The following is an 18,401-nucleotide window of genomic DNA, read 5'->3' as shown; positions in this document are numbered from 1 at the left end:
AGTCAAGAGTGGTGAAAAAGCAAACAGACTTCCCGCTCGTAATCTGCCCCTGTCTACCAACGTTCTCCATTCGCGTGATCCTCGCACGTGAATGAATACGTAAATTTTTAGCGGAAAAATCGTGTTCCGTGTTCGACACCCCAGAATCCAAAGATCCCGAGTCTTGATTGACACCTGAATGTTCTCGTATGCATATAGAGCCACCCTCTGCCGCGTGATCTCTCTCTCTTTCTCTCTTTTCTCTTTTTTCATCCCCTAAATCCCGTCCACTCCCTCCTGCTTCCACATTCTATGTGTTATGTCGCTTTTATCCGGAAGCGGAACTTGGTAGCTGTTATAATTTAACGAGCACGTTTCTTTCTCCAGTTACCGCGGCATTTGCAAGAATGCACACCGGCAAAGCCCACGTTTCCTCCTCTTCTCTTGTTCTGCGTAAGGCGGTTTCTTCTCATTCCACGACAATCATCGCGTTTTTTCGATCGAATAATGCGGCGAAAACGAAGACAAAAAAAGTGAGAAAGTCGAATGTGCAAACGAATCGATGACGCGTTTCATGTGTCGGAGGGTGAGTGGCGCAACGGTTTCCAAAAATTAAAATAGCACCCTGTAGACTATAATTCGGACGACAGTCATTGGTTCAGTTTCCGCGATTTTCTTGCAACAGCAATTTCCATGGATTTTTTTACGGGGAAAACACAGTTTTGTTATATTCTCATGTGAAAATCATAAAAAATCCATTCAAGATATGAAAATTCTATTTAAAAATATTATGTATTTAATTTTATATTACACTAGAACAACACAAGTGCGCGTTACGCACGCGCCATTTCTCGATTTTATATAAAAAAAAATGATATTTTTATATAAAGTTTGTTTAAATTTGATTAACATTTTTTGACAGAAATTAGATAATTAAAGCGTTAATTTGCTAATAAAATTTTAAAATAAAAATATGTTATAAAAATTAAAAATGTTATAAATAATATTACAAATAATATGTTTACTACTTAAAACTCGAATAATAGGTATATTTCATTGTTTGCAAATAACTTTTATATATATAATACAATGTACTATCGAAATATACAAGCAATAAATTTCTAATATCAAAAATCGATACTTTGTAGCAGCGGATCCTATATGGCGCACACTTTTATTATGTATATCAAATAAAAGAATTTCCACTCTCGTATCTATTTGGTATAAAAATAATCTGCAAACAACGTACTATTGAAAAAAACAAGTGATAAATTATATTGGCTCTTTATATTAAATACGAGCATGCAAATTATTTGATATAATATACATAATATAAGTCTGCGCAGTGTAGGGTTTGCGGCTACAAAGTTTCATCTTTAAATATACTAAAAAAAGAAAAAAATTCATCGCTTGTTTTTTGTTAATAGTACATTGTATGCAAATTACTTTTATACCAAACAAATTCGAGCGTACACATTTTTTTATATAATCCACATAATATAAATCTGAGTTTTATAGGTCAGCGGCAATAAAGTATATATTTTTAATATTTTAATAAAAGACAAACATTCATCGCTTGTTCTTTTTAATAGTATTTTATGCAGATTACTTTTATACCAAATATATTCAGCTTACAAATTTTTTCGTTTAATACACATAATATAATTCTGCTTTATATAAGGTCCGCGGTTATAAAGTATCGATTTTGAATATTCCAAAAAAAGCCAAAAATTAATCGATTGTTCTTTTTAGTAGTATATTTTATACAGATTACTTTTACACCAAACATATTTGAGCGTACAAATTTTTTCGTTTAATACACAAAGTATAATTCTATGTTATATAAGATTCACGTTAATAAATTATCAATTTTTAATATTTTGAAAAGAGCCAAAAATTAATCAATTGTTTTTTTTAATAGTACATTATACGCAAATTATTTCTGTACCAAATAAATTCGAGCCTACAAATTTTTTAATTTAATACACATAATATGAATATGAGTTTAAAAGGGATTGCGGCTATAAAGTATCGATTTTTAATATTTTAAAACGCGCCAAAAATTAATCTTTTATATATTTCAACAGTACATTATATGCACATTATGATGGTACCATCAGCATACCAGCCTACAAACTTTTTGATCTAATATACGTAACATGAATCCGCGTCGTAAGGAGCCAGCGGCGTAAAAATTTTAATTTTCAATATTTTAAAACGCGCCAAAAATTAATCTTTTATATATTTCAACAGTACATTGTTTGCACATTATAATGATACCATCAGCATACCAGCCTACAAACTTTTTAATCTAATATACGTAAAATGAATCAGCGCCGTATGGGGTCAGCGGCTTAAGAATTTTAATTTTCAATATTTTAAAACGAGTCAAAATTTAATCTTTTATATATTTCAACAGTACATTGTTTGCACATTATGATGGTACCATCAGCATACTAGCCTACAAACTTTTTGGTATAATATACGTAATATAATTGTGCGCCGTATGGGATCCTCGGCTTAAAAATTTTAATTTTCAATATTTTAAAACGCGCCAAAAATTAATCTTTTATATAATTCAACAGTACATTGGTTGCACATTATGATGGTACCATCAGCATACCTGCCTACAAACTTTTTGGTATAACATACGTAATATAATTGTGCGCCGTATGGGGTCAGCGGCTTAAGAATTATAATATTCAAATTTTTAAGCCGCGGATCTTATAGGGCGCAAATTTATTTTACGTATATTATATCAAGAAGTTCATAGGCTGGTATGCTGATGGTGCCATCATAATGTGCAGACAATGTACAGTTAAAATATATGAAAGATTAATTTTTGGCTCGTTTTAAAATATTGAAAATTAAATATTTTAAACCACGGATCCCATACGACGCACTATTATATTACGCATATTATACCAAAAAGTTTGTACGCTGGTATGCTTATGGTACCAAAGTAATCTGCGAACAATACACTATTGAAATATATATACGATTAATTTTTGGCTCGTTTTAAAATATTGAAAATTAAAATTTTTAAACTGCGGACCCAATAAGGCGCGGATTCATTTTACGCATTTTATACCAAAAAGTTTGTAGGCTGTTACTCTGATGGTACCATCATAATGCGCAGACAATGTACAGTTAAAATATATGAAAGATTAATTTTTGGCTCGCTTTAAATAATTGGAAATTGAAATTTTTAAACCGCGGACCCCATACGGTTCGGATTCATTTTACGTATATTAGATCAAAAAGTTTGTACGCTGGTATGCTGATGGTACCATCATAATGTGCAGACAATGTACTGTTAAAATATATAAAAGATTAATTTTTGGCTAGCTTTAAACATTTGAAAATTGAAATTTTTGAACCGCGGACCTCATAAGGCGCGAATTCATTTTACGTATATTACATTTAAAAGTTTGTACGCTGGTATGCTGATGGTACCATGAAAATGTGCAGACAATGTAGTGTTAAAATATATGAAAGATTAATTTTTGGCTCAATTTAAACAATTGAAAATTGAAATTTTTAACCGCGGACCCCATACGGCGCGGATTCATTTTACGTATATTAGATCAAAAAGTTTGTACGCTGGCATGCTTATGGTACCAAAATAATCTGCGAACAATACACTATTGAAATATATACATATATGATTAATTTTTGGCTCGTTTTAAAATATTGAAAATTAAAATGTTTACGCCACTGGCTCCTTATGACGCGGATTCATGTTACGTATATTAGATCAAAAAGTTTGTAGGCTGGTATGCTGATGGTACCATCATAATGTGCATATAATGTACTGTTGAAATATATAAAAGATTAATTTTTGGCGCGTTTGAAAATATTGAAAATTAAAATTTTTTAATTATATATAATAAAATATATATCTAATATATATTTTTATCTTTAATGTTAAAAAGAATGATATTGAAAAAAAATAAAAATTCGATTAATATTTCTTCACAAAAATCAGCTGATTAAAGTGCTAAATTTGCTAATTAAATTTAAATATAATATTTATGTTATAAAAATTAAAATAATAATGTTATAAATGATACGTTATAATACTTTAAACTATAATAATATTTTTTAACAAAAATCAGCTTACTGTCAAAAAATTAATCGAGTTTAAAGTACTATAACATTTTATTTAAAACATATTAGTATTTTAATTTTTATAACATATTATTATTTTAAAAATTAATTAGCATATTAATTTCTTAGTCAGCTGATTTCTGACAATTAATATTAATAAGGTGTTAATTTGTTAATTAAATATTAAAATAATAATATGTTATAAAATGTAAAATAGTAATATGTAGTAAATAGGTTATAATAATTTAACCTATCTGCGATTAATATTTGTTGACAGAAATAAACTGATAACTGTCAAAAATTTTAATCGAGTTTAAAGAATTATGACATATTATTTAAAACATATTATTATTTTAAAAATTAATTATCAAATTAACTTTCTAATCAGCTGATTTCTGACAAAAAATATTAATTGCAGATAGGTCATTATAGCATATTATTTACAACATATTACTATTTTATATTTTATAACATATTATTTTTAAATAATTAACAAATAAATGCTTTATTAATATTTTTTGACAGAAATCAGCTGATTAAAGCGTTAATTTGCTAATTATTTTTTAAAATAATAAGATGTTATGAAATGTAAAATAGTAATATATGTTACAAATAATATGTTATAATGCCATATCTGCGATTAATATTTTTGATAGAAATCAGCTGATAATTGTCAAAAATATTAATCGAGTTTAAAGAATTATGACATATTAATCAAAACATTATTATTTTTATTTTTATAACATTATTATTTTAAAATTAATTAGCCAATTAATTTCTTAATCAGCTGATTTTTGTTAAAAAATATTAATCACAGATAAGGTATTATAACATATAATTTACAACATATTATTTCAAAATTTAATTGTCAAATTTTCGGGTTGCTCGGACCGCCGAGCCGAGCCCAGCTCCGAGCTTGCACGCCATTCATACGCTGCGACCCCCACCACTACGACTTGGGACTCGGCCATCTTGTCGCAACGTGTGACGTGGTGCGCGGTGCGCGTCTCATAACTGGCAGTGCCAGTCCGGCGTCGGTCACCTGTACAGCTGTTGTTAGGTGCATTTTCGTTGTTCGCGATCAACATTTGCACGCTTATCGCCGGTCCGCGACAATACAAATGTGAGTTTAGTGTTTTTGCGTGCTTAATTATCGTACAAAACCGATTGCGTCGCGAAATCGTGTACGATATCGTGATCGCGATCGCACGGGCGAGTCGAATTACCGTTGCGCTTTCGACGTGAATTTCCGGTGTTTTTCGGCGTGTCGATCCGCGATTTCTACGTCGTTGAATTGTGATATATAAAACATAGCGAAATGTGCCCGTGAATTTCGTGGAATATCGGCGACTCCTGACCTAACCTCTGAGTGCGTTTCGGAGGAGTCGCCGCATCATCGTCGTTCGATGAGGTTAGGTCCACCTCCGATAAGTGGGCCTTTAAAAAAGCGGTGACGCGAAAATAGAGCATCGGTTTTATTCGCGCGTGAATAAGCTCTCGCGATTCTCGCGTTTTATCGAAACGCGTCGAAATGTGTGATATTTAAAATCCGGACGTCACCGCGCGTCGCGAACGAAAAAAAGTAACGCGAGTGCAAGTGTTTCGAAGCTTCTACGAGGAGGAGGCCCGGGGTGGCATCGAGCAACGGCAGAGCAACGATAGGGTAAATATAATTTATTTAACTTTTCATTTGCTTTATTTGTGAGATTATCTTTTTATCAATTTATCTTTAATATAATTTTTTAAATATGACACATATAGGTAATATGAGATTTTTAAATAATCGAGCTAAATACATATATTCTTGCCCAAATAAAAATATCCTATAAAAATTAAAATAATAATGTTATAAATAATATGTTATAATACTTTAAACTCGAATAATATTTTTTGACAGAAATCAGCTGATAAATGTCAAAAAATTTTAATCGAGTTTAAAGTACTATAACATTTTATTTAAAACATATTATTTTATAAATTTTATTACATATTCTTATTTTAAAAATTAATTAATAAATTAACGTTTTAATCAGCTGATTTCTGTCAAAAATATTAATTGCGGATAAAGTATTATAACATATTATATTACTTAAAATATATTATTATAATTATAATATGTTGTAAATAAAATAATATGTTATAATATATAGTTATAATATATGTATAGTTTGTCCGCGATTAATATTTTTTGACGCAGAAATCAGCTGATAACTGTCAAGAAATATTAATCCTAGATAAAGCATTATAATATATTATTTTCAACATATTACTATTTTAATTTTTATAATTTATTATTATTTTAAAATTTAATTAGCCAATTTACGCTTTATTAATATTTTTGTCATACATCAGCTGATTAAAGCGTTAATTTGCTAAATAAATTTTAAAATAATATTTTATATGTTATGAAAATTAAAATAATAATATGTTTGAAATAAAATGTTATAGTACTTTAAACTCGATTAATATTTTTTGACAGTTATCAGCTGTTTTCTGTATAATTCTTTTTAACATAAATAAAATTGAGGAATAGTGCGCGCGTAGCGCGAGCTTGTGTTGTTCTAGGCCTTTTTTAAAAAAGGCATGTCAAGTCAATTCTCGCAAGTATATATATATATATATAATCTGTACTGTGAAATTTTAATTTTAAGCTAATGGATCGAGTGTTCCTTTTTTTTACGAAAATTCTTCTTGTCGCTGAAAGGAGAGACGTCAAACAATTTCCAAATTTTTCGGAAAATTGATTTTTTTTCAACTTTATTTTCATCTCTGTGCACAGTGTATTTCGAAACAATCTGTAATATATACGCGAAAAGATATAGCAGCGTTAAATTAATCATTTATGAGATATTGACGCTAAATTGAGAATAAAATAGTCCATTGATTTTAAAATGGAATCGCGCATAATTCTGTATTCGCAAGCTGCCTAAAAGTTGCCTCTTTTTTGCGATGTTGATTAGCTGCCTCAATTTGCATTGTAAATTATATTCATAGCATCGAGGCTGTCATTGCGAGGGTTAGCAGTTTGACAGTTTGTCCAAAATAAAATAAAATAAAATAATAATATGTTTTAATATTTTAAATTCGATTTGACAGTTATTAGCTGATTTCTGCGTCAAAAAATATTAATCGCGGATAAAGTATACATACATTATAACATATTATTTTATTTACAATATATTATTATAATTAAAATAATAATATATTTTAAGTAATATAATATATTATAATACTTTTTATTTTATTTTATTTTATTTTGGACAAACTGTCAAACACACTGCTAACTCTCGCGATGACAGCTGCTCGATGCTATAAATATAATGCACAACGCGAATCGAGACAGCCAATTAGTATCGCAGAAAAGCGACAACAATGTCAATAACATGCCTTTTTTTAGAAAGGGATAATTTTATTATGCGCAAAGTAAGAATGTAGATAGATTAAATAGTACGAGTCAACAATTTCTCAGTACGGTTGGCCTTTTCGTCGCGCAATCACTTAATCATTAACATAAAATCATAAATGCGAGTCAAAAACAATAAAAAATAACACGCACTTTATATATCACTAGACAACACAAGCGCGCGCTATTTTATTCAAAGATTTTATTTTATTTTATTTTATTTTATTTTAAACAACTGTCAAAACTGTTAATATTCGCGATGACAGCCGCTCGATTAATATTTTTTCACAGAAATCAGCTGATTAAAGCGTTAATTTGCTAATTAAATTTTACAATAATAATATGGTAAAAAATTAAAATAGTTATATGTTGTAAATAATATGTTATAGTACCTTATTTTCAATTAATATTTTTTGACAGAAATCAGCTGATAACTGTCAAAAATATTAATCAAGTTTAAAGTATTATATATATAACCTATTATTTAATAGGTTATATATATAATACTTTAACATATTATATTATTTTAATTTTTATAACATTATTTTAAAAATTAATTAGTAAATTAACACTTTAATCAGCTGACGATTTAATCATATATGTATGTCATGTAGAGCTTTCATTAATTTTTTTTCAGTAATAATATAAGACATTAATCAGACGTTGTGATTGCTCGGTAGATACACTGACAAATTATCCAAATTAATTATTATACAACATATTAATTATATAACAAATTAATTATTTTTTACAATAATCAAGCTTCAAATACACAAGACATCTCGAAAATATTTCTATGAATACGAGAGAGAAAATATTATTGCGCAGAGACATTCTCTCTCTCAATGTCTCTTAATCAGCTGATTTTTCTGTCAAAAAATATTAATAAAATTTGCTAATTAAATATTCTAGCTTACCTATTTATATTTATATTGTGTTCGTTATAATTTGCTAATTAAATTTTAAAATAATAATATGGTGATAAATAGTAATACGTTGTAAATAATATGTTATAATACCTTATTCTCGATTAATATTTTTTCTTTCTAAAGCTATATCTTTTTGAACGAATCTTTTTCGAGTTTTAATTAATTATATTAATATTAAGTCATATATACATATAGTATCGCGCGCGCGCTATTAGAATGAAGTTGCCGATGTTTGTAGCTTCGGCCATTACCGAAACGCCGCGAGTATCAGGCAGTTCGAGCTGCTTCCCGTTGTGATTAATTAGTAAGCATAATCGTTGGAAACGATTTCTAACCTTTGTATTGTAATATTTATCAATCGCACATCATAATTTCAACGTTAATATGTATAGTCGTAATTGTTCGAAACGCATATTTCGCGAAAAATTTGATGCCAAATCTCTTGCCAACATAACCCAACTTAATCTGTTTTCGCGCTCGCGAATGTGTTACGATCCGTGAATATATCTATCGTTAATTGTAGCTTACATGTTTATATTGTGTATGTTGTAATGCGAAATAATAAGATTATTCTAATATATGTATGTATTTTATTTGTTACAGGTAGCATTGCGATACACAGTATGATTCATGCGTCGTGTCGGAAGTACCGTGTAAAGTGTCGCGCGTCGGGAGTGCCGTGTAAAGTGTCGGGCGATCGTAATTATTCGTGTTTTTGCGAGTGTCGTGAGTGCTACCATGGACCAAGAGAGGAGGAAGAGGCCCGGGGAGGCATCGGGCGACAGCGGGGCAATCATGAGGTATGCAAAATACCTAAAAACACAGCTTATACAATAACAAAACACCTTATACACACACATACACAGCTTATACAATAACAAAACACCTTATACACACACATACACAACCCACACACACACATGCGCGCGCGCACACATGTATATACATAATTTGAATATTTTGTTTTCAGATCAATGTGCTGTGTACTACAACTCCGCTATTGCACGTATCGGTGAGTGAGAAATTGTTTATTTCGATTGAATTGAAAATATTGTAACATCCCTTTCTAAAAAAGGCATGTTAAGTTTATTCTCGCAAGTATTGTTGCATCTCTTCCGCGATGCTTATTGACTGTCTCGATTTGCATTGTGCGTTATATTCGTTGCATCAAGAGGCTGTCATCGCGAGGGTTAGTAGTTTAACAGTTTGTTCAAAATAAAATTAAATAAAATAATATGTTTTAAATAATATGTTATAATACTTTAAACTCGATTAATATTTTTGACAGTTATCAGCTGATTTCTGTCAAAAAATATTAATCGAATTTAAAATATTATAACATATTATTTACAACTTATATTACTATTTTAATATTTTTAACATATTATATTATTATTTTAAAATTTAATTAACAAATTAATGCTTTATTAATATTATTTACAGAAATCAGTTGATTAAAGCGTTAATTTGCTAATTAAATTCTAAAATAATAATATGTTAAAAATATTAAAATAGTAATATGTTGTAAATAATATATTATAATACTTATTCTCGCGATTAATATTTTTTGACAGAAATCAGCTGATAACTGTCAAAAATATTAATCGAGTTTAAAGTATTATAATATATTATTTAAAACACATTATTTTATTTTATTTTATTTTAAACAAACTGTCAAACTACTAACTTTCGCAATGTCAGTCTCTCGATGCTACGAATATAACGCACAATGCAAATCGAAACAGTCAATAAGCATCGCGGAAAAGATGCAACAATACTTGCGAGAATGAACTTAACATGCATTTTTTAGAAAGGGATATTTTAATGATAAAAAAGTGAAAAACGATATTAAATCGTACAGGAAATGAAAAACTTGTGTTCGTAAATTTTAGAATTTTGTTCTCAAATTTTTTATGATTTACATTTAGTTTGTGTTGATGCGTTGAAATTAATTAAACTGTCATATCAAAAGAGATGCGCGTGTGCTGACACAATGTCATCTGAACGATATATAAATAATGTATTGTTGTTTGCGCTTCGGGGCTGGCGACCCCGCGTCCGCTTTTTGCGACCTGGGGTACAAGAGGAAGGGGGGACATCAGGAGGTGCCGAAAGAGGCCACAGAATCTACTTTTATAACTCCATTGACAATTTTTCGGTTACCCTCTTCACTATTTTCGATCGCATGCACACCCGGCGCCAATACACATACATATCCTCTTCGTTTGATTTATCTTCTCAGAGTATGAAGGAGGGATTTTCGACGTTTTTCCGGTAAATAATTTCGATCATTGTAGCAATCAGTCTATTTTATCATCGTGTATATCGATTATCGGTGAACCGCTTAAGTGCACGATTTTTTTTCCAACATACTAGACTCACAATTATAATTTTACTAGTTGTATATTTTTTTTAGACATATAAAAATATATTATACATTATTAATAATTTTAATATATTAAGCAATTGTGCATTTACTTTTTATGTATAAAAATAATAGTTTATAAAAAATTATTTTTTAAAATGTAAGAAAAATATGACTATTGTAAATTGTATAGGCAAGTTATTTACAGCTAAGTTTTTTTTATCGGTATCTGCAATCAAACAAACATATCAGGCAATTACTTTGCAATAAAAGCAAACGATTATTCGTATAAAACATAGAATATATTTTTGTTTCGTGTCTACTGCAAAACAAATGCCTCTGCCCCTGCCGTCTATATTAGGCTACAAGAATGCCTGCCTCATTTTTATTCGTATGACACATTGTGCAGGAGCCGCAAGCCGCTCGCTGCCGCTTGTAGACGCAATTTCAGCGAGCAAAAACGCCTATCGTTTCGCCTAGCCAGCCCTGCCCAAGCATGATCCGATTCCGCCCCGCGTGCGCTCCGTGTAATCGTGTCCCTTTTATGCTAATCGGCAACCCTTCCGCGTTTAACCAGCTGCGCCGGCGTCATTGTTTCGGCTCTCCGTGAACTTTTTCTTGCGCTCGTTCCACGAGCTTGTTTTGTTACGTCTCGCCGCGGTGGAAAACAGTCGCGCACGCGACCATCCATCCCCTGCGCCACCCGGATCGCTTTTTATCGCTCGACGACGACGATAGAGAAAAAAAAGGGTTGCCCGCCCGAGGGTGGCTGGATACGCGTCGCGCGGGGTGAGCCTGTCCGGAAAAAAAACGCGAGGAGTGAGGAGAGTTTAATGAAAAATACGCGTGCCGAAACGTCGCGGTCGGAAATCCGCGTAATGCGCTTTTCCCATCAAGCTCACATGCATGGGTGTCCTAACAATCCCGCGTACGCGAGAAGTGAATGCGCGTTTGAGAGCCAACACGAGGACCTGCCCGCCGCGGTACAAGGGAGGGGAAGCCCTTTAACCCTTTCACCCTCAAGGACATGCGCACTGCAAGCGAGCGTTGCAATGCAACCTCGGTAATTGCTGCATCGGAGACAAAATGGCAGGCCTGTCGTAGCGATGGCGCAGTTTCGCGAATTATTCGCGGTCCTTCGAATGGCTGATGGCAGATTGCTTGCGCAATTTATTTTCCACCAGAATCTGGGAAATTGGCTCGTCTGCAAGAATAATAACATTGTATAACGAACTTACTTACTTCGTAAGTGAAGTAAGAAAACGAGACCATATTTGAGTGTATGAAAGATATTGAGCTACGATATGTCTGAGAAGTTGAGCTTTGCGATTTATCGTCCTAGATATTTCGCGATACGAACAATGTAAGGAGAGATTTATTCGAACAATACTCGATATGATGGCACTATTCTTAGCAACCCGTTCTTGAGAGCCCACAAATTTCTGATTAGCGTTTTATCTAGCTGTTCACCGCTGGTGTGTGACCGGCCATTCACCAATACGACTACCCTACAAGCGTACAAACTCGGGTCGTAAGAGAGAAGCAATTACCGGAGGGATTTAAGGGAAGGCGAAAGGAATAACGCGCGCAGAGCTCCATCGGGGTTTTCTTCGAGGTCGATGCCGAGGCTCGCTCCGTAGTTGGCGAGGCGTGTCTTTGGTTTCGTTGAATTAAACATCATGCCCGCTTCAAATCAGCTCGTTTCTCTTCGCTCCTTTTCTCTTCCTTTTCGCCAGCCACGCTTCTTCCCCTTTTACTATACATACAAACACACATCCTATATGTATACATATATTTATCCGCCGAATGCCCTTCGACGTCGCGAACGAGCTGCGAGGCTTAAGACGAAGAACACAAATGAGTTTGAAAGCTCGTCCTGTTCTGAGATCTATTTCAGCAACTGAAAAAATAATAAATTTATTTATATAATAACACAAAATACATATATATAATTGATAATGTAAGATAAAAAAGTAAATCTTGTATTATTAGGTTTTTTTATTAAGTGACACATTAAATCTATATTAATAAACATTAAACTTAATATATCAGTAATGTTTTAAATCATATTAATATCGACCTGTACTTGAATTACATTTTAGACATAACAAAAAATGCGAGTGCCCAAATCCGATATTAAAACTAGGGATGTCTTTCTCTCTCTTTCTCTCTCTAATGCAGACAAGCGCATAAGTCCTGGCCTCAGGTGTTGCACGCTCGACGGGGTGTTTATGCCGGAGCTCATAGCACTTTGCTTTTACCGAAAATTTATTTTCTTTTGTTATATACCGCGTCTTCCATTCCGTATGCTCCGTGAAAAGAGATAAAAAGGGAGGCAGGTGACGCATAAAGTATAATGAACTTCTAACGACGCCGACAAACGCGCGCACCATCGCGATAATTGAATTCGTTCGTAGACGACGAGAAAAGAAAGAGTCTCTGGAATAGGAACCGTGTCGGTTCATCACGATATGTACAACATATGTATCGCGAAGCTTATTACGAACGCGCTGGATTAGTATCACCGACACGCGTCGCGGGAACGATAACACGTCACAAAAATGATTGCGGAGTGGCTTTCAAGAGGCGAAAGAGGGGTTTCGCGGTGAATCGGGCTTTTTGTGTCAAATCGATCTGCACTCGATCTAGAGAGAGGGTGTCACGGGGGCTGACACGACTGCGTAATGCTCGGGGCGTTGTAAGAAGGATGTTAAAAGGTATCCACGCCCACGAAAATTTTATATTTCTGAAATATCATCTAGCAGGCGTGATCGTGGTACATGATGCATCTTGTTATTAATAACAAAGTGATCGTAGCTTCTGAACCGTGAGCTCCTCTTCTCCAGTTTTGTAATCGCAAAAGAATCTACGCTTATTTTATTAAATGAGTGATGTGCGTATACTTTCAATCGTGTAATCATTTAGCTTGTCATTTTCGGATTTTATTTTTCGACTATTATTGAGCTTCGATTATAAAAATTAAGAATCGATAAGAATCGAGTTTTAAGCCTTACATTTATTAATTTTCTATGTCAGTTTGCTCCAGAAAATAAGAGAATATTATTATCTCTAACTATTTTTATTCTACTTTATGCAGTAATTTATTTACAAGTGAAATTGTAGATTTATCAGCGCATTTAAAAAGAAATTAATTTTAATTTTAAGTTTAAGTTTGAGAAATAAAGTAGGATAAGTCGCAGCAATACTACACGCATGATAACACATATAATTTGCTCAGTCACATGAGATGCGCGAGTCACATGAATCGCGCAACGCGACGATCAGCTGATTCATTCAGTCATGTGAGATCGCGCGCTTTACGTGACACGCGTGTCTCCGTTCATAAATCGCCGGTCAGAGTGAGTCTAGACAAATCTTATATGAAAACTGAAAATTGCAGCGCGATAGTATATATGATCCGCTTTACATTATTGTATAAGATGATGCAATATTCTTGATATTTTGAAAAAAAACTTCAAATATTTAATAGAATACTTATAATTAACAGATATTGAAGCAAAGATATTAATTAATTATATTTTTTTTAAGAAAATATATTAATTGTTTCGAATTTCAAGACTGTACAAATTAATAATCGATAACCAAAATTTAAATTTCGAGATTGATATCTAATTTTCTATATCAGTTTGCGCATTAGCATCTCGTAAAGGAATGTTCGCGCAGATATGAAATCTGCGTGACAAGATGAAAAATGTCCCTTTTAAGTATATCATAAATATCGCCTTATGAAAAGTCAAATCTCAGCTGCAGCATCATCTCAAACAAATCATCCCGCACCTCTCTATAAATACGCGCGAAACAAAATATCGAACTCGCGAGCATTCGAGATAAAAAGTAACGATGGTCATTTTGAATTGAAGAATTCGTCGACCTCGCCTTTTCTTTGCCTTCCTTTCTTCTCCTTCGACTATCAATCTATACTTTCCGATTCCGGACGACTCCGCCGTCTCTTCTCCCTCTACCCCCTCACTCTTTATCCTTTATCCTTTCAACTTTCTTACGGCACAGCGAAGAGACGCAGCTCGATACGGCCCACGACCGAGTTACTCCGCGCGGCGTTCCACTCGAGAAGTCCACCCCGAAGATTTGATCGGGAGAAAACGAGAAAGAGGGAAGGAGAAAGAAAAGAGATCCCTGCCAAAGTGGAGCGCGGGGTCGAGGGGTGAAACCCCAAGCGAGAGAGCGAGCAGGCATCAGTCTTATTCCATAGCGGAGGGCACCCTCGCGCAACGCACCGTCGCACCCCGCCGACCCGCGTCCCGATCCGCGCGCACCCCAGGCTATGAAAAAAAACTCGGCTACCCCTAACGATTTTTTTTCCTCAACCCCATCTCGACGCACACTAATTACGTTTTTAAGCGAAATTACTTTGCAAGGCGCGGGGCTTCGTCGTCGACGTTAACGGCCCTGGCCGTACGGGGTGTAGGGTGGCGAATGAGAAATATCGTAGGGGGGAGGGGGATGCGTTTCTTTCTTCCTTTCTTCTCTCTCTCTCTCTTTCATCTTTTTTTTATGCTGAGAATGGAGTTCCGAGCACGGGGAAGAACGGATCCCGTATCTTTCTACCCGTACCCTCCTTTTTCCCGCGACGACGCTCGCCCTGATTACGAAATGTTAAACGGCACCGCTACCGCGTCGGCGGTAGCTCGTTACTCATCCAAATTTTATTCCTTCTGGCAATTGGCCCGGCCGAAGAGAGGAAGAAGCCGCCTCCTCGCAGGAGCGAACACGCAGTGGCCGACGTGCTGGGTCAGCGAGTGGCTGCGGCCAGACCTTACGAGGCTATTCTTCTGATTCTCTTTATTTCCCACCCTCTTCCGCGATTACGAGCGGGATTCTCGTTTTGATAATTTCGCCAGCGGCAGCTTTCGCGCGTGAGCGCGTCTTTCAACGCGTAAAAAAAACCTCGCGCCTTCAACAGTCTCCTCTTTTCCAGGTGGAATAATTTTCTTTCATCGCACTTAGCCTTAATTTTGATACTTAAATTTAGTTATATTCATATGCAATTTACGACTCGTTCTTATGGAACAATGTTGAGCATTCTATCTTTCTTTATGTAATCCTCATATCAATTTTTTAATGCATTAGCAAAGCGGGGTATTGGGACGCAATCACACTTTGCGTGTCAATTACGACATATCCGTAAGATTAAAGTAAGTTAAAAATTACAGTGAAAAGTGAAAACGTGGGAATTTTGTATTAGCGTTTTGGAGTATCATATGCACAAGGCGGTTATTCTCGGCACAAATTTCTCGATTTAATCTTTCTCCCGAATTCATCGCGAACCGATCTTGCCTTAATATACGTGCACCTCATGCGCGCATCTCATGAATAATTTCCGCTATTCTTTCCTTCTCTCTCTTTCTCTTTCCTTATGGGTCGATCGTCGTATTGCCGGCTAGGGTTAGATACAAGGGTGCAACCGGACCTAGGCTCGCTCTGCAAATCCCTGTAGATAAAAAGTATGCACCCACCCCAGGCGCTATCACCCCAGCCGATAGTAGTGACTCACCCACCATCACCCAACCCATTTTTTTTCAACCCCTCCGGTGGCACAGATCCGTGGGTCCGTGAATAAAAGGGACGAGAATCCTTTCGCCTCGTATCGCTCCTTGTACTTCGGCTTCTGCTCTAGGAAAGAGTTCGACGACCCGTGTGTTTTTAGACAACTCCTACAATAATTTTAAATGTAGTATACATTAATAAGAATTTTTTAGAGATAAATTTAACATATTTTAAGATAATTGCTATAAAAATTAATTTTTTGATAGAATTATTTTCTGAAACCAACTGTTGATCCTTTTTTGCTTTTTGGTTGAAAGAACGGAGACAATTTTTTTTTAAGTAAACGCGTGTATTACGAGTTTATATCGGAAAAAAGTTTGACCGTCGATGCATATTTTTCGTCTGCAAGATGAAAACTAGTCATAAATAGTATTTCGATCCGGTGTAGTCTCTATAGTTGCATATCTCACGCTTCCACCCTAATCGATTTTAGATTTTAATTTGTGAGATTCAAATTACCGTGGTTCCCTCGAAATTCTGAGCATTTTATTTAGTCAATGTACACGCAAAATGGTGATCGTAGATACAAAAAGCGACAGCAGATAAATTAACAGAATCGAGTACAAAGATAAAAATAAATTGTTCTGTCGTGTTTATGGCATAGATGCAGCAATGAACAAGCGGGTAAAAAAAAATGTCAAAATCAATAAAACAAATATAACACATAATCATAAAATGCAACGACTTGAAAACAAAATATATTTGCTTACAGTCACATTCTTAAATAAATTTTTTTAATATTCAAATGTTAAAATTAATAAATATTTCTTTGAAGTATAAAATATACGATTTAGACGATCAAATGTCGTTCACACTTTACACGAAACAAAGACGCTTCCGTAAAGAAACTCCCATGCAATTGCAATTGGAAAAATCGGAAGAGCCCCATGATCTAAAAGCCGGTCGAAGAGCTGACGGACGAATGGGAAAGCTTTGCCGGATATGCGACACGTCCCATGGCGCGCCTCGAATTCTCGGACATCTTCCACTCTACCTTCTGTATTATAGAGTCTGTTAATGGCTTCTCGTTTGACCTCGCTCCGCCTTACATCGCTTCTTCGTCTTCTTCTTCTCTCTCTATCTTTCTATTATTCATGTCCCTTCACTTAAACCGTGAACTTCCTCACTGGTGTACATGCGCGATGCCCGCGCACCCTTTTCCACCCTAAAAGCGGGCGTAGTCTTTTTACGCGCGCATTATTTTTTATACTTTACGTCGCGCGAGAGCACTCTTAGTTCTCTAACACCGTTCTTCTTCCTCCTTCTACCGTCGCATTCTTCCCGAAGAACACCGGGAGACACCATCGCGGCAGGAAATTGCGATATTAATTTTTAATCCTTGCTCTTTTTCACCGATGGCCTTTTCTCGCGTTTACGAGCTCGTCGGTGCGCGCGAAATCGAACGGCGGGATACGGCGGGATGGTCTAAATAGTTGATGAGTTATGGATTTTTTTTTCTCTTTAGTGGGCGGTTGATTAATGTCGGGCCGTATGCGCAACGTTTGGCAACCCGAGTCTCATCGGGCGTCCCGCGAGAGCGTAGGCTATATGCGTGTATTATGCGCGGAAGCCAGGGTGGTACCGTCCCAGGTTACGCGTCGCACCAGCGGAACCCAGTGATTAAAGGGTTGATTAATCGTTCTCGCGGCGACGACACATTTAAATAAAAATATCGCGTCGAATAAAAAGTAGGGTATCGAACCATGCATTTTTTTATCCGCTCCCTTCTCGTCCACGTCATTTGAAATGCATGCGGTTGTTCGCGACTCTTATATAACATGTATACGATTAAAAGTGCTGTGAAATAATAGTTTATTATTTTTATTATTAGTTCATTGCAATTTTATTCATTTATGGTGTTACTAATGTTATTATCATTTTTATGGCCTTTGTTATGTCTGTATATTAATAAATAAAATTTGATTAAAAAATTCTTTTTATTTTAAATAAAACAAAAGCAAATTTTTTATTTTATTTAGTCTATAATTAGTCCTTTTTGGAAAAAGTAATTTGTTATTGTTAATTTAAT

The sequence above is a fragment of the Prenolepis imparis genome, unplaced genomic scaffold (assembly GCF_030444845.1).
Source record: "Prenolepis imparis isolate NDT839.2.m4 unplaced genomic scaffold, iyPreImpa1.0 SCAF_4, whole genome shotgun sequence".
NCBI classification, from domain to species: Eukaryota; Metazoa; Arthropoda; class Insecta; order Hymenoptera; family Formicidae; genus Prenolepis; species Prenolepis imparis.
The sequence above is the reverse complement of the archived record's forward strand: the minus strand, read 5'-3'. Positions refer to the sequence as shown.